Here is a 24928-nt window from a genome sequence, read left to right on the forward strand (position 1 = left end):
CTGACGCGCGCACACGCGATTTTTTCTGCCCTTGCATTTTTCACCTTTAAAGTTCATTGTCTTATCAGTACAGCTGATAAAAGCACGCCGTTCGTCAGCGTTGAAAACGTCGTCTGGACTGAACGACTCAACGATTCCTAAAGCGCTCGTTCCGCCAGGCAATCGCACTTTCGGCATCAGCCGCCTTTTCTTTCCTGCACACGACTGTCACATGATGCCATTCCTTTGCCAGACTGATGAGCAATCCGGCACTTGCGTCGAAGCCGGAGGTGCCCAAAGCGACCACGAAACTGTCGCGCCTTTTTGAATAATAGGGCCTGACAAGGGCACACCGGGTGTCTGGCATCCTTAAACCCATTGTGAGACGGCGTCGTCGACGGTTTTGGTTGCCCAGACCGCAAGCGTTTTCTTGAGGGAGCCAGCTGTGATTCTCGATGTAATTTCACGATCTTCTCCCGATCCTTCATATCGTTTGCCACTGTTGACGGCACGATATCGCGCTCCCTGCAATGTCCACTTGCTTTTTTCCAGCATTCAGCTCCGTCAGAATGTCCACTTTTTCTTGAGTGAAAACTGCAGCTTCTTTTTAATGCTGGGGCCAGGAGAACTCATTGCCAGAGAAGCGACTGCACAACACGATCTCAACTTTGCAGCTCCAAACGACAGCAACTGGAAACGTGAGAACAGCGGCAACAGCGGAAACTAAGCCTACGACGTTGTTTGATTTGGTTTGACCAGTTTGACCGGTTGGTGACGCTCGCATGGATGTTGACGCTGATGGGGCTGCACCCATGGAAACGGGTTTCCCGGCGCATATCTGCTGCAGATGATGATAGGTGTAAGCTCAGTGATTTCCGTACCGAAACATTCACGGAACTTTGTAATAACGAAGCATCTTGTTATTTCGGGGTTAAATTACATACGTAATCTGAAATATTCGGTATTCTGAATTCGTAGTACTGAAAGTTTTTTACATTGGCAATATAGGCATTTTGGTGGGGATTTCAAAAAATTCATTAATCTGAAAATTTCGTTAATTTGTGTTCGTGTATGAGATTTTTACTGTAATGCCTTCATCAAAGAGGAACATGGTGATTCTACAGAAGCCAGTGATGAACATGACGATAACACTGGAGACGGCCACTCTGGTAACAGAGAACCATGTTCTTCTGCAAAACATGCAGCAATAATCTTGGACTGCACCCAGGGGTGTGCTTTGAGCGCTTCCACACATTGATTACCCAGGTATAGCTGAAAGACTTGGGCACAAAATCAACTTCAAAAATAAATGTGTGATGAGCTTTTTTTTTTCTTTTTCCTTTTTTTTCTTTTGCGGCACCCGATACTGGCGAAATAGTTTTGTACCGGAATGGCCTGAAAGTTGGTAAAAGTTTCAGATCACGAAGGGTGAAACTATAAAGTCTGGTTTCTGAGGATCCCATGTAGTGTTTTTTTTATATTGTTTGTGATTAGGTTTATGACAGTGTAATAGAGCAAAGCTCACTTCAAAAATTGTGAAACAATCTTTTTGCAATACCAAAGGTAAGGCAACGTATATGGGGTTTTTTGCGGCAAGTTTTTAGTTGAAGAAACCTTGATGGCTTTTTCCAACTGCCTTCATCCAGCGTCATTGAGGTCTTAGTGGAATGTGAAAGCTTGACTCTAGTTTTATCACTAGTAATGCCGTGACTTGTGTGTGTTTGCGACCACTTTTCGTGTGTATGTCTTCTGCCCCAGGGTCATAGGAAGATGAGGTTTCAGATGTAATTTTTAAACTGGACAATATGATGTGTGCTCTTTTGAATGCTGAGAAGATCTTGCAGCAGTTCGGAATTTGTCAACCACTGCAGCCTGGGAGTTTATTGCCCTGTAAATGACGGGCTGTCTCTAATTTATTGTTGCTATTGACTTTTACAGAATTCATATTGCCCTGAAATTGGGATAACTCATGATTGCATATAATTATATTTGACTATATCCTACTTAAACTTTTATTCTTGTCCTTACGAACTAGCCAGGAATCGTGTTAGCCAGCTGGTAAGAACTATTCATCTTGTAGCATGAGATATAAGTTGCTTGCAAAGGTAACCAACCCACCCCCCTATCCATATTGGGCAGCACATCGGTGAACTGTTGTTAATTTTTAATGGCATAGCCTGAAGAATAAACACCTGAAGTAGAAGCAGTAACTTTCTTGTTGGAGAATGCAAAAATGCAGGTCAAACCAGAAAGAGGATGTCACTTTTGCTCATGGTGGTGCCTTGGCATAAGTGCTACATTTGGTAAACTCCTAGGAAAGACAGTGTGCTTCAGCATTCGGCAAGATCAAACCAGTATTTAACTCTCTCTGGGTTGTTCTTCTTCAAGGACCACAACTGTGTTAAGGAGCTTCGATCACTGGTGCAGTCTCAGCAACAAAGGCTCAACGAGTTCCAACTGGAGATCAGGGAGCAGTGGCGAGAGATCAACTTGCTCAAGGTAAATGGAATCTTTCTTTGTGGTAGACTTGATGTGTCACTGCCACGTTCCTGGTTTATTTAATAAAATTGACTTGGCCACATCTAACAATATAAACTAAGTTAAAAGATCTTAAAGCACATTCAGCTCCCTAAGTGCCATCATGTATTGTCCAACCCTTCGTGCCTTATGCTTTTTTCTGGCAGTGATACCTTGAAACCCGACTGACTAAGAAAGTTTGCTGCTGACGGGTATTCGTCAGGCTGAATAAGTAAACCTCACATAACGTACAGAGGCATTTTAACAACATATCGAGGGAAAAATCATGCTTGCAGCAATCTTTCAATAACGCAGATTTCTCTTTTTGGTCTTTGTTTTTTTTCCCTCTCTCGTTTTGACACCGCGAGAATGCCAGTTAAAAGATGCTACCTGATGCTAATAACTCTGATTTTTTGACAACCTCTCTTCATTGCTTGGTTGGTATTTTTTGTAATGTTGCCAGTGAAGCATAAGCACTCTGTATTACCATAACTGGCTGCCTATCTAAATCTTGCATGGTTTTATGGTTTATAATAACCTCTATGGTTGCTTTATCAACGTGGTAAACAGCACAGAGAACAGGACAAGGACAATCAGTGATGCTTCCACTGCATGAACTGTGCCGAAACGCAAATCCGGCTACGTATATCCTGCTACATTTCCACAAACTGCTGTAAAGCTGCGCCCATACTGCACCAAAGGGTACGCTCTGGCTTTGAAAGACAATACAGTCGAACACGGATATATCGAACTCGAAGGGGATCGCGAATTAGTTTGATATATGAAAAATTCGATATAAAAAAATACGGGCCCCGAGACCTTACCAGTGGCGATCGATCACCTACCATCGGCGCATTCAAGAATGACAACTAATTCTGCACACATGATGCAACCGAATGTTTTATTTGCGTGAAAAAAAAAATCGCTTATCTTGGCCTGCTTCTTCGTCTTCAAAATGAAGTTGAAGACGCTGGCCTCAATCTTATCGAGGCTGTCCAGGCGCGACAGCCCGGTTCCCTCTATGTCGCCTCAAAATTGGCGAATCAAGCCGAATGCTGCCGCCACTTCAGCGGCGGAGTACGCGCGTGTAGCCGTCGCCTCGTCCGGACGATCTTCGTCGCCACTTGAGCTGTTGGCCTGGGCATCCTGGGTCCCTGCAACCGCAGCTACAATGTCCTCATCAGCAAGGCTTGCAACAGCCTGAACATTGCAGTCCGCTTCCACGAAATCGTTCACAGACACTTTGGGTGGAACGGCAGCCGGGAAGAGGGCAACAACTCGCGAAACGTGTCGTCTATGCGCTCGTCATCACCGTCTTCACCGGTTTCTGCAAGTTCCGCCGTCACGAAGCCTGCCTTCCTGAAGCAGTTGGCCACTGTGTCCGTCTTCACGTCTCGCCAGCCGCCCGTCACCATTTGAATGGCACCAAGCAGGTCACCCTTCAGCTCAGTGCCCATGCGGAGGTTGACCAGCAGCACATCAAGGAGTCATTTCCTGTAGCCCACCTTGAAGGACTTGATGATGCCCTGGTCGAGCAGTTGCAGCTTCGCTGTCGTGTTGACCGGCAGGAACTTCAGCTCGATGTTTTTGAGCTCGCAGATGAGCACGCACGCGAAAGAGGAATGCGGTGGGGTGCAACAACTCACGGAAGTGAACCAAGGGACCTCTGCCAACAGAGCGCTCGCGATCAGTCTCGATGGCTGCGATGGCTATCTGGGCTACCTGCGAGGGCAGCAGCGATGTACGAAAGGCCGAGCTGTGGTTGGCTGAGCATATACGAAAGGCATGGGCTGTGGTTGGCTGATCAAAACTCACAAACAGCAACAACAAAAAAAAAAAGAAAAGAAAAGGTGAAGGAGGAGGCCGCGGCTCCTTCGTTCCTGCTCTCCAAGCCGATGGTAACGCGGAAAAAGCATGAGAAAGAGAGAAAGAAAGGGGGGGGGGAGCTGTTTCGCAAGTTGGAGAACGCGCCCAACAGGAGTACAGTCCGGCCCTTCTCGCCCTCATGTTTTTCGAATGTTTCGGGTGTCGGCTGAGGCGCGTGCCGCAAAGGTCGTGGGGCGCAGCGAGTGCTAAAGTGCACCTTCCGCTCACGCAGCATCGATATAAACGTGTGAATTTCTATACTTTACAAAGGATTTTCAAGGGGATAATTTGCGTGTTCGATATAGCTGAAAATTTGAGATATGTGGGTTCGATATATCCGTGTTCGACTGTTCTAAGTCTCGAGTGCTATTTATCATTTCACCATCAATCTAGTAGCTCACCATCGTGAGCTACCAGATTCATGCACACTCAGGCGATTTCGAGCCATGCCAAACTAGATTGTAGGACTACTGTGTTCGTAGTAATGCCTGCTACATCAACACATTTACAGCGAAAAGCTGTTCCTTCACAGTACGAGGGCGCCTGTGTGGCTCATATGTGGCTGCTCCTCTTCAGGCTCTTCGTTCTCGGATTCTGTCGCATGCATCACCTTCCTTGACGATTCCTCATCAGTCAGAGAGCCGGCAGTGGCAACGCCATCAATGCCGATATAATCGTCGAGTGTCACTGCATCAGGCATAACACTTCTAAATCCTGCCCGTCATCGTCACCATAGTTCGGCGACCCTTCGGCCACGCGGCATCGCTGGAGTCGAGTACAACAAAGCCACTGTGTCTGAAACAGTTGGCAATGGCGCGCGCAGGCGTGCTCTGCCACACATGCGCGAAGAATGCTAACAGCGCTCAGGAGACTCGCGTCGTATTGTTTGCCGACGTCATGGCACAGGAGCTACTTCTTGCCGGGAGAGCCCATTTTTCAGGGCACGCAAAATTTCTACTTTGGTGGTGAAGTCCTTGGCCTCGTACTTGGGCCGCTTCGCCGGCGTTGCCATCGGCGGAGAGTGCGTTCACACGAGATGTCAGCACAAAAGCACCAGCAACGATCAAGCTAAAGGAGCCGTACTGAATTGTTCCTCGATAAAACAGCGTTCAACGATGCAGCACACCAACGGTAACAAAGCAACAAAAATGACACCGCGCCAAACCCACACCACCCACACGCTATCACGCGCGAAGAAAAGGCGTTCGAACAGTCTCAAGTCAAGCCAAGCCGATAATTGATGTCCATGGCGATGCTGCGTTTGAGCTTCACTTTTGTCGAATGGTTCTTTTTTCGTTTTCGAGCCTCGCCAGCGACCCGAAGTCGCCGAATTATCCGATTTGCGGTCAAATCCGTCCGAAATAACGAGCGCCAGTCTCATAGAGTGATGCATATATTTACACGGACCAGATGACGTGTCCGAATTAACCGATTTTCCGAATTAACGAGAGTCGAATTAACGAGCTTTTTACTGTACAGGCTTCATGTCGAGAAGGAATCACATTAAAGGGGTCATGAAGCACCCCTTGGGCTTGTTGAAAAAGCACATCCTGCGGAAAGCTGACACGGCTATATTTTTTAAACAGAGGCCGGTTCTCACTCTCGTCGGTGGGCGGGGCGTCTGCCCGTTGACTTCGCGGATCTGCCTGTTTACGTCGCCAGAGACATAGCAGCTTATTGGCCGATAGCCGACGTAATCGAGAGCAGCGTTCGGATCAGATGCGCTTCTTGCTACGGGGTGCCGCCACTTGCCAGCGACGCACTCCTCAGTACACGGTAGCCGCACTTGCGCACGTGAATCACATGCGGGAGAGCGATCGCGTTTCATGACGCGCGCTGACATAACTTCTTTCCCTCGCCATCCCTCCCCGTGTAGCTTCCAGTGCGCTCGTCGGCACGAGAAAAGGGAGAAACGCTGAGAGCCGTGCGCCCAAACCCCGTAACTCCGCTCATTCTTGACGGATTCGAGAAATTTTTGTGCAATCGATTCGGAGGCAGTAAGCTCCGATACTGAGGTCATTAGATTATTACTTAGAAAAGTGATTCATGACCCCTTTAACATTTGTAATATAGTGTGGTTAGAGAAAGCAAAATAACAATGAGACTCACATAACGCAAATTCTGTAAGTAGGACGTCAAACAATGCGAATTGCCCACGAGTGGGTCGTTGAATGCTTCCAACCCATTACGAAAGGCTAGCCATAATTCTTCATCATCAGGCACAGCATCAACAAAGTGCAGAATGCCTTACAGATGTGTAGCGGGTACCCCGGTTCTCTGCAGAATGACGTCCCTGCCGGCGGCAAGTTATCTTTTCATCCACTTTACTTTCTTCACATTTATATCCCAGTTATTACGAATAACATCTGCTATACTTTCCTTGGCATTATTGTCTGTTAGTTCTCATTAATTGAACTGGTATAGCGCATTACGAGGAAAGAAGACAAGGCCGAGCAGACCGACATTAATATTGTGTCTACAAAGAAAACGAGCCCTTAAAAGCCATCGTCTTTCCTTCATTCATAGCAAGAGTCTTGTTCTGGCAGATTTGGTGCCTTCAGGTAGTATGCGAGGGATTATTGGTCAGCTGCCAGCTCTTAAAAAGATCACGTGCTACGTGACGGCAAAAAGCAGAAAAAGAGTGTTCCCCACACTCGCTGCTATGGCTGCGATCGGCACTGACTAACACTCCTAGGTTTAAAAAATGCACATATATACCCTCTAAAGTGGACGGGGGGATGACCGCCACCGTAGCTCAGTGTAGAGCATCTGACGCGTTATTCGAAGGTCGCAGGTTCGGTCCCTGCCGGCGGCAAGTTATCTTTTCGTCCACCTTACTTTCTTCACATTTGTATCCCAATTATCACAAATAACATCTCCTATAATTTCCTTGGCATTATGTTCGGTTAGTTCTCATTAATATTGTGTCTACAAAAGGGGCATAGTGGCTGCTTCTCTACTTCAGAAAAATTATGATGATTTATAACATAGTGTGTACCTCCCAAGTGTATTTGTATTAGTTGCCAAGGGAGCCCATAAGGCCCCCATGATCCATTTCCTCAGGGCGCCAATACAGTTCTTTCCCCCCTTTCTCACGTTAACATATGTTATATGGCGTGGTAGGAGAGTGAAATAACGACCGGGCATCACACAATGCGAATTACGTAACTAGTGGGTTGTTTAAAGCTTCAAACCCAATAGAAAGGGCTCAGCCATAAACCTTCCATATCATGCGTCGCATCAAAAAAGTGCATGTAATGCCTTACAGATGTGTAATGGGTACCTCACTTCTCCTCAAAATGACCAATAGTGGCATAGTCAGTGCCTCTCAACTTCACAAAAATAATGATTTATGGTGTAGTGGGTACCTTGCAAGTGTACTTGTATTAGCAGCCCCAAGAGAGTTAAAGGGACACTAAAGGCAAATAACAGTTCATGTCAGAGTGAAAGCCCAATATATAACAACTTCTAAAACGGCAATATTATCTACAGCAGTGCCCTACTTACCGAGAAATTAAGCTAAATGTATCACACGATGAGCGCCACGAGTGGGACATTTTCGAAGTGATCCCGATGACGTAAGGAAGTCGGCCTACAATAAATCACTAGTAATCAAACTAGCAGCAGTAAAAAAAGAACTTTCCGAGCATCAAAAGACGTAATAAAATGCTGTTTGTTCGTTTCCGCTGATTCATGGAAAACAAAACCTCCGTGGCGTTGCCATGGGGAACGGCGCGCGTGGTTCAAAGGTTCCGTTTTCGCCGAACTGTGCCTCGCCCGTCTCAGTGGTAGTTTCGGGATCGCGTACTGCCGTGCGTGTTTTGCGCGCTCGTGAAAGTCGCTCTGACAGAAAGTTCGACAAAATGCCGCAGTGCGTGTGATATTGCCGGGATGCCGAATGGGTGCACAACGCCAGCGCTGCAGCAAGGAACCGGTGTGTCGTTTTCGCTGGGTGCCGCGGAATGAACCCTTACGCTCGAAGTGGCTTAGTGACATGCCATTGCGCCAGTGTGCTAAACAGTCAAAACCTCTGCGTGTGTGCTCGCTGCACTGTCGTACTGAGGATTACGAGACCAACCGCAACTTGGTGACGGCTTTGAATGTGCCCATCCGAGCAAGTCTTTGCCGCAGCGCCGTTGTTGCTACTGTGGGTCCCGCTACTTCCGCTCGGCTGCTACTAGTGTCGGCGGTCCGCGCAGTAAAAGCTGGCAACGTTGGGCACGGCAGCAGTGACGTATGAGAGTCGTATTTTCAGGCGGGAGATTTGAAGCGCGCTACAGCGATGCGGACCACTAAAAACGTGATTTATTTCAAAATAAAGCACTTCCTTAGCACAAAAGCAGCGCTACGAGGTTTCTGGACCGCTATTTCAACAATCAACGTCGACTTAATATTTGCCTTTAGTGTCCCTTTAACAACGGGCCTTAGAAATGCCACTCTTCCAGCTTTCGCTGTGACTGTGCTGCACTTTCTGCGCAGGCCTGGCATTTTTTATAGGCAGTATAAATCGGTAAGTCTGGCCGTATCTATTGTGCCCAAAAACAGCGCTTGCTGTGGCGAGGGCCTCATGACTTCCTTTGCACTATGACCGTGGTACGAGGTTGGCATCTTCACCATTCTAGCGATTACCATGCAGCACACATCCCAACTATTTTATTGCCAGTGGCCTGATCAGCAATGGATCGTTTGGCCATCATGATGTAACTGGTGGGCTTGCTGCAAACTTACATTCTGCAGTATAATTGCTCTAAATCCTCAACAGCCCCCATTGTGCATTTGACATTGCATGTTCTTTGCACTGAGTCAAAATAAGACTATTGTTTGCCACAAACACTGCAGATAAAACCTCGTGTTTCCTATGTAGGTACGTGAGTATCAAAGACGATAGCACAGTTTTTCAGTTATGCAGCCAACACGCCGAGTCAAAAGAAATGTATTGTTTGCTTCAACTGCTGCAGACGAAACCGCTGTCACTATTGACATGATCATGAGTGGTGATTACACAGTTCTGAAGGTACATAGGGCCAACACAGTGTCACGCGTTACAGCAAACACAAGAAAATGTGCACGAAGCGTCATGGCCTTTCCTGTCATTTATGCTGACGATTACTGCGATGCAGTTTCGCTTGCTTTGTTTTGGTTATGACACTAGCACCACTTTCGCTGTTTTGCAACACGCTGTGCTTACCTTAATTCGAGGGCCATCTTGATAGACCGGTGTTCGTGCAATGAATACATCCGAATTAAGGAGAGCTTGATGCCATTAACTAATGCATATGCCTGCAAAGGACTGGCAGATGAGTCCTAATTGTCTTATGCTCGAGTTTAAACGAGGTTTTCTGTATTGCCTCAATGTTTTTCCCTCTACATGTAGTTAAGGCTACATTAGTTGGTCGTATTGATGTTTTATAAGAGCAATGCTTTTTAAATATTTGGATTAAGCTTGAACACCACTTAGCACTCCTTTTTCTTATCATTTGTCTATGGTGAAAGCAGCGCATGTGTCTTACAAATGCTTTTACTATAGGCACCTTTTCTGAAATTTCATTTTCATCGCTCCAAAAAGCATTTTTTCATGCTCTGAAAGTCAAATTTCTTCCTTTTAAAAGCATTTTTAGCTGCTCCAAAAGCTGTTCCGAAATGACCACAGCCAGTAGCGTAATTAACTTTACAAGCAGAGCACTTTAAGGTGAAAGCTTTAAATGCTTATGTTTCAAGATCCTGTAAGGTTGAAACATATGGTCTAAAAAAAGAAGTGCGCACGCCAGCTGCGCGTGTATTCCATTCTCTTCGTCTTTGTGGCGCTCACGTGAGTAAAAATACTGTATATTGCCGATTATAAGTCAACTCCAATTACAGTAGAACCCCGCTGATACGTTTTTGAAGGGACCGTGGGAAATAAACGTAAGAGACGGGAAACGTAAGAGCCGAAAAACAGGAAAAACGGCAAAATATTTAGTGGTACAGAATTTATTTCAATTCTTACGAGCAGCACGAAAATTGGCGCGCTCAGCCGCGATCTAGTCGATGGATAGAAACGCGGAGCTTAGGACGGCCTCATCCACAGAAATGTAATCAACGTATGTGATTTTTTTAACACCAACAGCTGTAGGCATGAAAGAACTAAGCACAAGCAATCACGACCGGCGCGGCGAGTCCGACCGCGAACCGCACGCACGACCACGCGAGCTCCAACCAGCTCGAACTCCTCCCGTTCTCCGACAAATAACGATGATGATGAGTCTACGCCAACGCGATGGCAGAAGTGAATGCCAATCTCGAAGGCCTTGCTTTCGCAAGCAATTACGTCATACACGCCATGTTTGTGCAATACAAATCTCAGAGGCTATGCTTTTGTCAATAGTAAATGCCAATCTCGAAGGCCTTGCTTTCGCGCGCAGTTACGTCATAGACACCATCTTTGCAATTTGAATCTCGAAGGCCATGCTTTTGTTTGCATCAATTGAAAGATTCTGTTGCTTGCGCCTCTCATGCGGCTAATATTACGGTCAAACGAGGCCAAACTGCATGAAAATGCACCATGGCCGCTCTCTTTGGTAGTCACTCGGTCGGCTCCGAGCGCACTTCGCGACGTATCATACGGGAACGGTCCGACAGTTACGACGTAACAGCGGGGTTCCCAATACATTGTATCCTATGGGAGCTATGCCGGGACCGGCGGAAAACGATGTAACAGCCGGGAAAACGCAGCAGTGAGGAACGTAACAGCGGGGTTCTACTGTATAAGTCAACCCCCCAACTTGCAACTCCTTCTAGGGGAAAAATAAAGTTGACTCCAAACACAGCCTCATGCTGCGGCCATAGCTCACCAATAAGATTTTCAGAAGAGGGAGTGATGCAAGAAACATTTATTTGCCCGTGATACATTGCTTACGACTTGTCGTCGCTTGAGAGAAGGATGCAGACGGTCATTGCCATCATATGAGCTACTGCTGCTGCTCGCCGTCGGAACGAGTGCCGGTGGTACTGAGATGCTGCACGTGGAAAACGCCGCGCGGACCGATTTGACCCAGCAGGAATGAATGCTTTGCCTTCAGATCACTCACGTAGCGAAGAAACGCGCATTGTTTTTCTTCGTAGGCTTCGGGCAACCTTTGGCATTCAGTTGTGCGTCGTCTTAGGCTCAGGCTGTTCCGTTTCATAAAGTTCGTGACCCATTTCTTGGATACTTTGAACTCGGTTTGCGGCATGCACATACCCTTTGCGACAGTACGTGCTATTGCTTCAATTTCATCGTAGCAAACACTCAGGCTCTTGCTTCTCTGGTCGTGAACCCAATCTCGAACCGCCTCCTCAATGGCAGGATGTCGTCCAGACTTCGGTCTGCGAAAGGAACAGCGTGTAGCAGCGCACGCGAAGATCTTGGTCCTTTGTTTTCTCCATTCCCTCACGCACTTTTCCAACACATCAAACTTGCACCCTGCTTCAACGTTGCTTTTCGACTCTGCGTAGAGGATCACTTGCCTCTTGAAAGCAGCGCTGTACTGTTGCCGGCGTAGCGGTGGCATCTTGGCGTCCATTTGGCAGCGTCACAAATCGCGCACACCCCTGCTCGCAAGCGAAGCGAAATGCAGAAATGGCGAACAGGCGTGAGTGCAAAAAGACGCAAACACGCTTGTGGCGCATGTGACTGGTCATGTGGTTTAGTTCCCCGCGAAGTGTTGCCAGCCCACACAGTGCTGCCAGCTTTTCTGTGGAACGTCGATGGTTTGTCAACGAATCATTTCTGTTGTATGAAAACAAAACTGCAGGACGCATCGCAAGATAAATTCCTCTTTATTCATAGAGCATCGTTCGCCCTCTATCAAGGTTTGAAATGCTGCTTTCGAGACCGTGTTTCCTAAGCAGTTCGCATTAATTCCGCATGGCGGTGATTTTTAAACACGCTCCGTAGTTTCGCCTCGCGTGGTTTTGCTATAGTTTCGCGATCGTCGTGGCAGATCACAAAAATGTCCGGCTCCGGAAGTGGCGCGCTCGCGCGTTGGGAGATAGCTGTTGCCGCGACTCCGCTGCCTCTGCGGCTGATGTTATCGATGCGTCGAACAGCAGGAAATCCGAGGATGACGACCTTTCGTCAGACCCCACAGATAAGTCGACATTACGATTCCGCATATAGGTCGACTCTGATTATAGGTCGACCCCCGAACTTTGGAAGGTCATTTTACGAAAAAAAACGTCGACTTATAATCGGCAATTATACGGTAAAATAAGAAAACGTGAGTGTGCGAGCTGCACGTCTGCTTCGTCAGCTTTGTGTTTGTGGCGTTTGCAAAACTCACGAGATACTTAGAACTAACTAAGAATGTGAAGGCCAAAGACTGCCTGGACCTTCTGTTGATCTGCTGTTAAACTTTCTGCTGATGTGTTGAACTTTATGATGAACAACTACTAAAAGAGTCTACTGTACAATTGGAGTGGTCTGAATTCATTGCAACTTAATGAGAAAATGCTTTGACAGATGCAAGCAAATATAGTACAGTAGACATACTCTGAGTTCATTGCAACATAATAAAAATGAAGTGGTTTGAGAGCTTACATACACACTTTAATGTATGTAATCATAGTACAGCATCAGTTCCACACGACTCTGGCAGAAGGTAGGCTAGACGATACTTGGAAGTGTCGTCTAGCCTCAGCATATCAGCAGAGCATTCATCATAAAGTTCAGCACATCAGCAGAACTTTCAAGTAGGCTTCCACCTTCACATTCTTAGAAAGTCTTAAGCGTCCCCCGAATTTTTTGCGTCTTGTATCCTTTTGCGAGTACTGTTGACCATGTGGGCCAAAGGTGAACTAGCGCAGCTTTGAATGTGTGCACTCATTCATGTTGTTAACAATTATTGCTTGAAAATCTTCTCCATTACAGGATTACATCAGATCAATGCGAACATTCAGCTCCCCCCTGCCTCCTGCCTTGGACTCCCTTGTTGAGCAGGATGAAGTCATGGGGTATGAGTGCCTTCTCTTTCTTAAAACCGCTTTTCTTTAGAGCTGTGCGAATAGCAAAATTTTGGGTGCGAAGCGAATTCGAATATTGAAGTGTGAGTGCGAATCGAATAGAATATTTTTCGAATATTTCTCGAATATTTCTAGAATGTTTCTTGAATACTTCGAAGTGAAATTGCAGAAAAAAAAATGTTGGAGAGGATTCCTAAGCATATTCTTATGAGATCACAACATGAAAGTGTTTCTTTTCGCTACGTTGATGAAGTGCTGGCGGGGTGGTGTTTCATAGTTGTCTCATCAAAAATGAGGCAATGTAGAGGCCAAATTGTATTTGTGTACATGGTTTGGTGCACATGGTCACATGTAAAGTGTTGCCGACAACATTTTACACGTGATAGGCAAATATGCCATTTCCTCAGCCTCTTTTCCTCTTTCAACTTCTGTGGAAACCCAACTGATATGGCGGACAAGGTTGTGCTCCCTTCAAGTCCAAAGTTCCAAATCTGCCTCGTAGACGTCTATGTATAAGAACATCTGAAATTTTTGATGCTAAAAAGCTTCGGCGTCTGATTTTTCGGACTTCCTGCCCAAATTTGAGGTCCAAAACAGCATTAATTGAGCCCCCACCTCTGCCGCATCTTTCATCTCCATGTTGGAACCAGCCTTTTCTTGAGTTAATACATTTGCAACCGTAGCGGAGCTTGAAAGGCAGCTTTGCCGCAATACGGGGGTGCGATGAGCTGAAGCATATTGAAAATATAGGTACCACTTCCAATCGGACGTTGACTGTCACTTCGCTAAGTTCGACCGTAACGGAGCTTGAGAGGCAGCTTTGCCGCAATACGGGGGTGTGATGAGGTGAAGCATATCGAAAATCTGAAGGGGTCACTTTCAATCAAACGTTGACTGTATTTGTCTTTGGGAAGTTCGAATAGTTCGAATAGTAAAATTCAAGTGCGAATCGAATCGAATAGCAAACACTATTCGAAAAATATTCGAAATTTCGAATATTCGCACACCCCTACTTTTCTTTCCCTCTCTCTCACTCTCTATTTGTTCCTGTATAGGAATTCCTTATATGCCTCTTCATCTAGGGGTTAGGATTTCTTACACTCCAGATGAACCTCAGTAACATTAACTTAGGTTTTATGAATGTAAGAACAGCACAACAGGTGAAGGACTGGCAAAGAACACACACATAACACTGCTGTTTGTTCTTCACCAGTCCTTGTGTGTTGAGCTGTTCTTACATTCATTATGTGCTACCAACATGCCCAAGTTTCCACCCTTCATAACTTAGTTTTTGATGATTTCTATACTACAGGAACTTGGTGGTGTCCGCCGCGGTGGTATAGCGGTTACGGTGCTCGGCTGCTGACCCGAAGGTCGCGGGTTCGATCCCGGCCGCGGCGGTCGCATTTCGATGGAGGCGAAATGGTAGAGGCCCGTGTACTTAGATTTAGGTGCACGTTAAAGAACACCAGATGGTCGAAATTTCCGGAGCCCTCCACTACGGCGTCTCTCATAATCATATCTTGGTTTTGGGACGTAAAACCCCAGATATTATTATTATATTAGGAACTTGGTGGTAGAATGAACAAGAATGTGTTGTAATATTTTATTGCACAAAAGCTCATAAATATCTGTGACAAAAATTGCAAGTCCATAGTACTCCTTGGCAGAGCCACTTGGTGACACTGCAGTCATGACTCAAAGAGTAGCAGTGGGCAAATGTTAGTGAGTATCGTGTCAGCCAGCCACCTTCTGACAGCCCACTGGGTTATCTCAGGTGACAGCAGGCGTGTGCCTTTATGTGCATGTCCAGGACTGCGGAGGAGAGCATAGTGCAGCAAAATGGAAGCTTGAAAAATGAGTATTGGCCCAGCATGTGGGCTAATATTTCGGCGTTTCCTTTAGCCTGGTGCCCTGCTGTGGCAGCTGCTGTGCTGGTTCTCCACATGACCAAGCACATAAACCGCCCACACACGCTATCTTGGACATAATCTACAGTGGGCACAGAAGCTGGAGAAGATGGCTAGTTGCTTGCTGTACACTTTCATTCTGTGTGCCTATTGTTGGAGGTCATGTAATCGCAAGTTTTGGAGACACCTGAGATATGAGCGGTCAGGCTGCATGACTTCCGTTTTTTATTTTTCCCTCACATAATAGAATGGAATGCGCTTGATCAGTCAACTGCCGATTTTTCGGATGCCCAATTTTCCGGACATGCTCGAAAATTCAGACGCTTTCACGGCACCGTCACCAGCCCCATAAATGTCAATGTATAAAAACGTCTGAAATTTCGGACGCTGAAACCCTTTGGCATCCGATTTTTCTGACTTTCTGCACAAATTGCAGCTCTGAAAGGCATTAATTGAAGCCCCCACCTCTGCCATGTCTTATCGTCTCATAGGTTCGAACCAGCATTTTTGCAAGTCGATCTGTCTGCGACAGTAGCAGAGTCTGGAAGTCAGCTTTGCCACAATGCCGAACTGTTATGGGATGAAGCAGACCAGAAATTCAAAGGGGCCGCTATGTCTTTATGGATAAGCAGCGGAAATGCACGGAGCCGTGATAGCGGCAGGTGGCAAACGTGCCAGTACAGCTCAATTGCTGACAACCCTTCAGTTAACTACTGCTCGGTAGTGCATGTGGCATAGCGCAGTTGCATGCGTACTGCACGCATTTAATAGGTCAGAACCCAAACGCGCCACGCCGCCATTCATGCTGCTTCTTTGTGTGAGACCGCTAAGTGCACCGCACAGACACGTTCCCTTCACGAACGAAACCAGCTCGCCATTGCCGCGCCCGTGTGCAGTCAGGAACAGAGTGGGCATCACGGACCAATGACGCCATCATGACAAATGCGTGCGTACTGTACAGCAACAGTACAGTGATGGCGTCAGCTTAGTTTGCGTTGTGCTGCACACAACTAGAAACGGTCTGCTTCGCACGGCAACAAATGCTGCGTATCGGTGAAGATTCGGTGATACGTTTGCGCATCGTTTAAGTGCGCACACACATCCTGTGCTACAGTACACACACTGTACTGTAGCACAGCCAACACCAGAAAAGTTTTTAGAAAATATTGAAAATGTCATGTCAGTACTCCCAAGTTTCTAATGCTTTGCGCTAGACGCTTTGCGGTCTCGCACAAAGAGGCAGCGCTATGCCACATGCACTACTGAGCAGTTAGCTGAAGATGCTTATGAGATGGATTGTCAGCTTTTAAGCTATACTGAAGCATTTTCCACCTGCCGCCATCACACCTCCATGCGTTTACAGTGCTTATCCATAAAGACATCGCCGCAATAGCCGCGCTGCGTTGTTGGTGCCGTGGCAGTGGCCCCTTCAGATTTTCGATATTCTTCACCCCATCACACTCTGGCATTGTGGCAAAGCTATCTTTCGGATTCTGCAACAACCGCAAATGAATCGACTCACGAAAGCGCTGGTTTGAACCTACGATATGATAGACGCAGCAGAGGTGGGGGCTTTAATTAATGCCGTTTCAGACCTGAAACTTGGGAAAAAAGTCCAAAAAATTGAATGCCGAAGATTTTCAGCGTCTGAAATTTCAGATGTTCTTATACATTGACGTCCATGGGGAAGATTAGAAACTCCGGACTCCGGACCCTTGTCTGCCACATCAGTTGGGCCTCCATAGAAGTTGAAGGAGGAGGAGAAGTTGAGGAAGTAGAGTCTTTTCCTTCCATGTGTAAAGTGTTGTTGACACCACATTGGTTGCACCAAATCATGTAAAAAAATACAATTTAGCCTCTGCATTGCCTCATTGTTGATAAGACTACTAGGGCGCACCGCCCCTCCAGTGCTTTTCACCACCCTAGCCAAAAGAAACACTTTCATGTTGCCATCTCATAAGAATAGGCTTAGGAATCCTCTGCAACTTTGTTTCTGTAATGTCGCTTCGAAGTATTTGAAAAATATTCAATTCGATTTGCACTCAAACTTCAATGTTCGAATTCGCTTCACACCCAAAATTTTGCTACAGTCGAATCCCGCTATAACGAATACCGCTACAACGAAATTTCCGCCACAGCGAATAATTTTCGATTCTCTGCCAGCCACCCAAAGAAAACAATGCGAAAAAGGTCTCGTCACAACGAATACCTTTTCTGGGTATTTCAGCTTGAACGAAGTTTTCGTGACTGCCACCACATAAAGGAAAGGAGCTTGCCTAGCATTGCCGCGAAATTCCGCTAGAAACTCGACCATTTCTCGTTGCCAGAGCCGTGCGGCCGCATCGCAAGACCCGTGTCATCATCGGAGAAATGCTTTCTGCCACCACACGCACATCCCAGTACATTGTTCGCCATTGAGATGCTTGGCAACAGATCGTCCATCCGCCATGATGCTTCCGGCGGGTTTGATGCGCGTGCGGGTCGCGAAAGAATTGTTCTTCAAGAACTCCCGCCATTGTTGTGACGTACAGTCAAACCTCGTTAATATGTACCCGCTTTAAACGTACTAACGGTTAAAACGTAGTTGCGACGAATCCCCGGCCGAGTCCCATAGAGCCCAATGCATTCGCTGACCGCTTAAGCCGTAGTGGTTCGCCCTATGCCTACCGGTTAGTGCGTACCTATGCGTACCGCGATAACTTTTTCTGCCATAAAATTTGCTGCACCAGTGAAATTCTCGACGCCATAGTGTGGCGCCAAAGGTTTCCCGTCTTTTCGAGACATGCGGAGATCGGTCGATCACCGATTCCGACTTCCGCGCGATTGCGGCGACGCCTTTGCAGGTAAGCATCGGGAAAGAACGAAGGCGAAGCGGCGGCCACCGACAAACGCGCCAGCATGACTTAGCGCCGACAGCCTTATCACAATAAGTATCTTCAGCTATCTGCTCGGGCTCGCGTGCAGCGCAGCGCTACTTTAAGCATACTGCAAGGTTTTATTTGGCCACAACCTGAACGTGCTGGGCCGCCGATCGCTGCCACCTCGTGCGGGGCAGTGTTCAAGCGCGCACCGCTTTGTAGAAACGAAAGCAGATCGCTGTTACGGAGTTGAGCGCTGCGGGGCACGGACGCCGTGAAATCTCGCTGCATTGACGCTATCACGCTAAACGCACGCGTACGGTACAGCAAGCATAGCGCTGTTGTAACCATACTGCACGCTTTTATTAGGCGACCACCCAACAAACTTCCGTCTGCTGCCAGGACCGCTACAGCGTCACGGAGGAAGCACGACATCGCCGCGTAATCTGAACAAGCTACTCGCCGCATCTGTGCAAGGTCTGGAGCGAAGCGGGCACGAAGAACACTCCCGCGACTAATGCGCGCGTGCGGTATGGCAAGCGGCCCGGCAGTGACGGCGTGAGCCAAGTAGGCGACGCGCTGCACGCAACTACCCAGGAGACGATCGGCTCCACGCAGCCGTTCCGCGTGTCCGTTTTCGTTTAGTAGTAGATCGCGGCACAGACGCATACACATTTATCGCGGAATGCAGACACTGTCTGTTCTGTCGCTATGTCGGGCACTGAGTATCCCGGACCCTGTAATAGTTTCGAAATGCTCTTGGCGTGGGCCGCGTGGCGGCCACCGCGCGCTATCGGGCAGTCGTGCGAGAGTGCCAGGATCTTCTCTCCACTTTGGCAAAAAGAAAGAAAAGGCTTTGCAGTGGGTAGTTTAGGCAATATTTGCTGCGGCACTCTTTTTTTCTTTACTGGCGGCGATGGCGTACGCCAGGAGAGGCAAATTTGTACTTGGTGGTTAATGCGTACTACTGTTTAGTGCGTAGTTATGCCGCGTTCCCGGCAGGTACGTATTAACGAGGTTTCACTGTAGCATGCAAAACAAAACTACTGCTCGTTGTCACTAGACCTGCAATCGTGAATGACATCCACGGAGTTTTGAAGGCACACACGCGGCCAGCACGCACCTAATCCAAGCTTAACTACAGTAAAACCTCATTAATTCGAACTCGGTTATTTCGAGTTTCTGCGGTCCCGTATTTTGCAATGTAAATCTGAGGAGATATTTTGAAGCGGCGGTCAGCGCCAGCCCGGTTAATTCAAAAACTTTTAAGTGCCATGTGCCAATTCCCGATCCCGATTTCGCCGCAACTCCACGGAAGCTACGGCCATTAGGAGCCACAGGGCGATGCAGTGTAGCGATATTAATGAGTGACAGTTGAAGCAACCCAGCCTCGCTGGTGCTAGTGCAACAAAAAGTAATAAAGGAAAAAAAAACGCGGTCTCGTGGTCAGCTACAATGTGCGCCTGCGGAAAATAAGACGTGCTTTACTGCACACAGCGGTGACACGCGGGCAGCATGTCGCATGCTTCTCACGTCAGCGCGTCATGATTTACCCATTCTTTCTGGGAAAAGAAAAAATAATAAAAGGACGACCTGACGGAATTCATGATGTATCGAACCTCCGACTGGCGGTTGCTCCGGCAATTTGCACACTTGCACTGCTGGCGGAGTTCTTGCCTGTAACGCCTACTTCGAAAACTTAAGTGATCATGTTTTCCAGCCAGAACAGATCGCGGATTCCGTCACACTGGCCATTACTATATTCTTTATTTTACCAGAAAGAATGGGCGAATGGTCGCATCATGACGCGCTGACGCTGCGAGGAGCAGGTAACATGCTGCCCGCGTGTCACCACTGTGCTGCAGTGAATCACGCCGTTTTTCCGCAGGCACGCATTTCAGCTGATCGCGAGACTTCTTCTCTCTTTCTTTGTTCTTTTTTCGCTGACAGCAGCGAGGCCCGCCGTTTTCCCGGGTTTGCGGCAAAAATGGGACCGGCTATTGCTGGAAAACAACCCTTGGAGCCGCAAACTAGAAGGCCAAACGACCACCTTTGATTACTTTCAGTAATTCAGCGTTCCTTGCATCCCGCTTTTTGTATGTTTTGTTAATTCGAAAACTCGCTTAATTCAGAAGTTTTTCACAGTCCCAGGGCCTTTGAATTAACGAGGTTTTACTGTACATTGTGCCGCAACCACTGCGAACACAAACGCGGTCGGGTCGACGCGATCATGGGCTACCACGAAAGTACGCGCGCATCCAACGTACGCGCACTGACTCAAAGTAATGCTGCAGTCAAAACAATGGTAGACGCGATCACAGATAGCAACGATGCAGTTCTGAAGGCACGCGTATGGCCAGAGCACACAGATTGAAAGCGGAACTACCGTTTGCCGCAACCGCTGCGCAGAAAACCGCGGTCGCTATCGTCGCGATCATCGATAGCGAATACGCTCAAGTATGCAGCTAACACACCGGAAGAAAGATTAAAGGCAATAAACGTCGTAAAACGGCGCGAAGCGTTTCGGCTTTCCTTTCGCTCGCTTACGACTGTCGTAGTGCGGAGCTTCGGCACTTCGTTTTCAGTTAGCCTCTAGCGAACTTTGGCACGCTCCTTCGTGGCGCTACGCGATCGGCACGCTTCGGAGGTAGCCTGCGTATCGTATTTGCTCGTGTATAACGCTCGTGTACAACTCGCGTAGTGACACAAAGCCGCCTTCCTTGCATTACCGTGAAGCCAACTTGCACACTGAAATCGCGTATAACCCGCACCCCGAGTTAGCGCTAAACTTTCTGTATATTTCGTGCTTGTTATACGCGAGAAAATACATTCACTCGGTGTGCGGCCAAGTACGTCCGAGTTAGCGAGTTAAATGCAAAGGACAATGCATACGCTTGCCGGGGCCAAAGGACGAGTTATGATCATCAGATCTTCCTAACTTTTGTGGTCTATAGATGAAATTTCGCTGCAACGAAATTCCGCGACAACGAACTTTATCGCGCGTCCCGTCATTTCGTTGTAGCGGGATTTGACTGTATTCGCACAGCTCTAGTAAAGATTTATCCTGTCATCGCTGCAATCAACAACTCAGTCACACAAGCATACAGGGAGAAAATCTGTGCAGGAGCAGCCCAAATGCAACCCGAAGAAGCACCATCGGTGAAACCTACCAGGAACCAAGCACACTGTGCCAAATCTATCAAGCACTGGATCACATATTAGGGAGACATTTGATCGGCAAAAAAGGTTGGAAAAAAAAAAAAAAAAAAAAGGTAGGGAATGGCTCATGGAGCAATGGCTTACAGAGGCTGAACTGCATTGTGTAATGCACCCTCCCTCCCATCATCATTGCTGCAACTGTTGGTTGTGGTCACTTGGTTGTGGTTGTGTTGGTTGTGGGACTGAAGTCGTAGTTAAGCCAAAAGCCCTGCCCTATAATGTCTGAAGGATGTGCGGTGTCATGAGTCTCGATAAGCGTGTGTTGACCAAGTGATTATTGAGCGTGCTCGTGAGTGCGTGTTTCCCTCCAGCTTGCTCTACCAGTGCATGGCTCTGTCCATATGAAAACAATGTGGCCGCACCTTGAAGGTAATTGGCAGAGGGTGCAAAATCCAGGGTCCAGTTCAGATGGCTGGTCGCTTCATGTGTGCTCTGTGTGCACTTGGCTTACATTGACCTGGTTGGTGAGACTGTCGGACTGGAATTCATGTTTCACATACGTGTTTTGAATAACCACAAGAAGGGCTGAGCAACTTGTCATTGCTACAGGAGTCGGTGCATCTGCAGATTTAATGCATTAATATTTAAAATGGCTGCAAGAAGCACTAGACTATGTGACCCTCGCAAATGCTCCACACTTACAAATTCTTGAACAAGTTAAATGACTGACATTCAGCAACCAAAAGGAACACAGCATGCTTTCTGGTTTCTAAAAAATATATATTAAGAGGAGGAGCAAATTAAAACTACGTTATGTTATCACTAGGCTTGTGCGAATAGTAATTTTAGGTTCAAAGCTAATTCGAAATGTATAGCGATTTGGTTGAATAATTTGAATTGAATAGTATATATCACATATTATAAAAGAAAAATGAGCATACTTGTCATGATTAGAGACCGATCTTAGGCAAATGCCTATTTTTGTTACCTTGCACTCCTATTGCGTCATTTTGATGTATAAGCCATGAATTAGAGGTAAAGAAGGGCTTTTACAGTGTTTTTATAGTGCCTATAAATGCCTATTTTCAAAATTGGCACTTATATGACACTATTTAGCCTCAAGTTTTGCTCCCGGGTGCTGTTAAAGACCGTTACTCATGTTACTGCGTAACATTGACTGTGGGAACTATGGGGTTCAACCTAGTCCTCTAGTTCAACCAACTCCCGGAAAACACCCGCTAGCAGTAGTGAAGTCGGACACGCCGGCGAGCATATGCCGCCGCGCTGACATAGCGTGAGCGGTTGGCTAATGCAAAACTGCGGAAAGCCATTAGCAGAAAGGAAAGTGAAGACAGAAAAGGAAAGAAAATGTGTTGTGCAACGCATTGTTTTGTTTGTAATTTACTTTTTAAGGTGTTCACTGCAGTAGCGTAGCCAGAAATTTTTGAGGGAGGGGGGGGGGGCTTTCGTGCATGTGTTTGTACGTGTGCGTGTATATACACACATGCAAAACTGAAAAGTTTCAAGGAGGGAAGAAGGGTTGAACCTCTGCAGCCCTAAACGCAGGGCCCTTTATTAGCAATGAGGACGTTGCAGAAAGCAAGCAAAAAGTGCGCATGACATTTGCTGAGTGTCTGCATGCTTTTCATCCTTAGTTTTCTATGTGTGTGGCAGGTGGGCTGCTAAGCTGCAACGAGCGCGGGCACACGCTGGGCAGCATGATTTCAACGCCCGATGCATGCTTCAAGCCATGGTCAAGCGTGCCCTGACTGAGAGTGGCTGCCCCCCAGCACATCCTGCAGGTGCTTATTGAGAACGCTCATGAAACGACGCTGGCCCCTAAGGGCTGAGCACACTTGAGACACGCCAAATGAATAGACGCCATTACGAGGCTATGTCTGCAAGCGGATCCCAGGCAACAGGCTGTTGTAGTAGTAGCATGTGAGAATCAGCTATGAATGATGATATGGTGCTTGAGCGGGCTAGTCATGATCTTTGCTCATGGCATTGATGAAAATGTCTGGTTGTGAGGGTGTTGTCTCGTGGTGGTTGGGTATGGCTGTAATAAATTTAGCAGCTGAGGTACTGGCCAATTTAGTAAGTGAAGCACCGATGCTGTTGTTGGTAACATTACCACGAAGGGTGTTCAGCCTCACAGCTGGCCACTTTCAGCTGCTGCCTTATTTTTTGTGGGATTCAACAAACAAAAGCAACGTGAGCTTCAGTACCTAAATGTATGGCAAGTACATATTCATCTTATTGGAACAAACAGAATCTTAGAAGTGCGGGGTGAGGCATTCAGCTCATGTAGCGGTTGTCACTCCATGAGAGTCCAGTCTGGCAAGAGATGCAAAGCTATTATTGTTGAGTCTGGAATAGGGTATTCATGGCTTTGCCATCCTGTTATTGGCTGTGTAATGTTTCACCAGTTTAGGGGGAATAATTGTAGCAGCTCTTCAATGGGCCCTGCAACTTTTTTTTTTTTATGTACACATATGGTAAATGAAGCGTACCTTGTGCATGACTGTGCTACCATGAATAGCTGAGCCAAATACTTTATTTACTTGATTATAATGATAAAGATAAATTTCCAGTCATGGAAATATAAACATGCTGAAACCATGAACATAAACCACATGAATGAAAAAAAAATGGTATATTTTATTTACGGAATCACAATTCGTAAACAAGTTTATTCGTCATTTCAGGAGAGCTTTCTTTGGTGGCTGTCTTCAGGCGATAACTAGAGGAGACAATTTATCTTTCATGAAATGTTACTTGACTTGGCTGCGAACACATTCGTGGAAAAGTGTTTCTGGCACTGTGCCATCCCTTCGCACAGTGCCACGAGTGCTGTCATCCATGCGCTTGACAGATTCAATGCCAAAGCAGGTTTGTCTCATGATCGTGAAACTGCGTGAAAGTAATTGCCCCAGAATCAAATAATCTTCCATTCATTAGAGCTTGGCTGCAATTGAGCTCTTAAAAACTGCACAACCATTTCATGGGCCACAAGATGTAGAGAGCTCTTCTGAGCAGCCTCACGTCTAAAGGGGTGGGCCTCCCACTGGCCTAACTATCCACAAATTGTTGACTCGTTGACGATGAGCCACCAAGCTTCAACAGGGTTTTTCAGCTCCTTGTTTCAAAGCAGGCGTCATGCATACCGAATGCACTGTCACTGTAATGTTGGAAATGAACAAAGTCTGAGGGTAAAAGGCCACAGGGTACCGCCAGAGGATATCTCTGCGTATTGGCGCTCTGTAATGGCGAAAGTCACATAGATTTAGATAGGAAACAAGTTTTGACTTTTTATGGTTGGCCTCTGTATGGATTGGATCAGAATGTAAATCCACAAGTTGGCAATTTAAGACTCACACCTGTGGGATTTAGAATATTTGCATTAAAGTGATAAATTTCACCATTTTTCTAATGTAACACAAGAGTTGACTTAAGGCAATGAAAATTGTGAAAAAAAAAAACTAGTCTTACAATCGGGTATGGTTTTACACGCTTGCACACAGCAAGAACTCAACATTCAGATTCTGAAGTTATTTCGGCTTCTTCAAGTCTCCACTAGTTTTCAATGCATGCACATAGGAGTGCAGCGGAGTCACTTCAACAGTTGGACATCTTGCTTTTTTCACAAACAATTTTTTT

General features: G+C 46.8%; 1 pseudogene; it reads left to right on the forward strand.

Moving 5' to 3' along the window:
- The first annotated feature begins 1067 nt into the window (after positions 1 to 1067).
- On the forward strand, positions 1068 to 23298 carry LOC119378371 (E3 ubiquitin-protein ligase NRDP1-like; annotated as a pseudogene).
- The last annotated feature ends 1630 nt before the right edge of the window (positions 23299 to 24928 follow it).

Source organism: Rhipicephalus sanguineus, unplaced genomic scaffold, assembly GCF_013339695.2.
Source record: "Rhipicephalus sanguineus isolate Rsan-2018 unplaced genomic scaffold, BIME_Rsan_1.4 Seq806, whole genome shotgun sequence".
Classification (NCBI taxonomy): domain Eukaryota; kingdom Metazoa; phylum Arthropoda; class Arachnida; order Ixodida; family Ixodidae; genus Rhipicephalus; species Rhipicephalus sanguineus.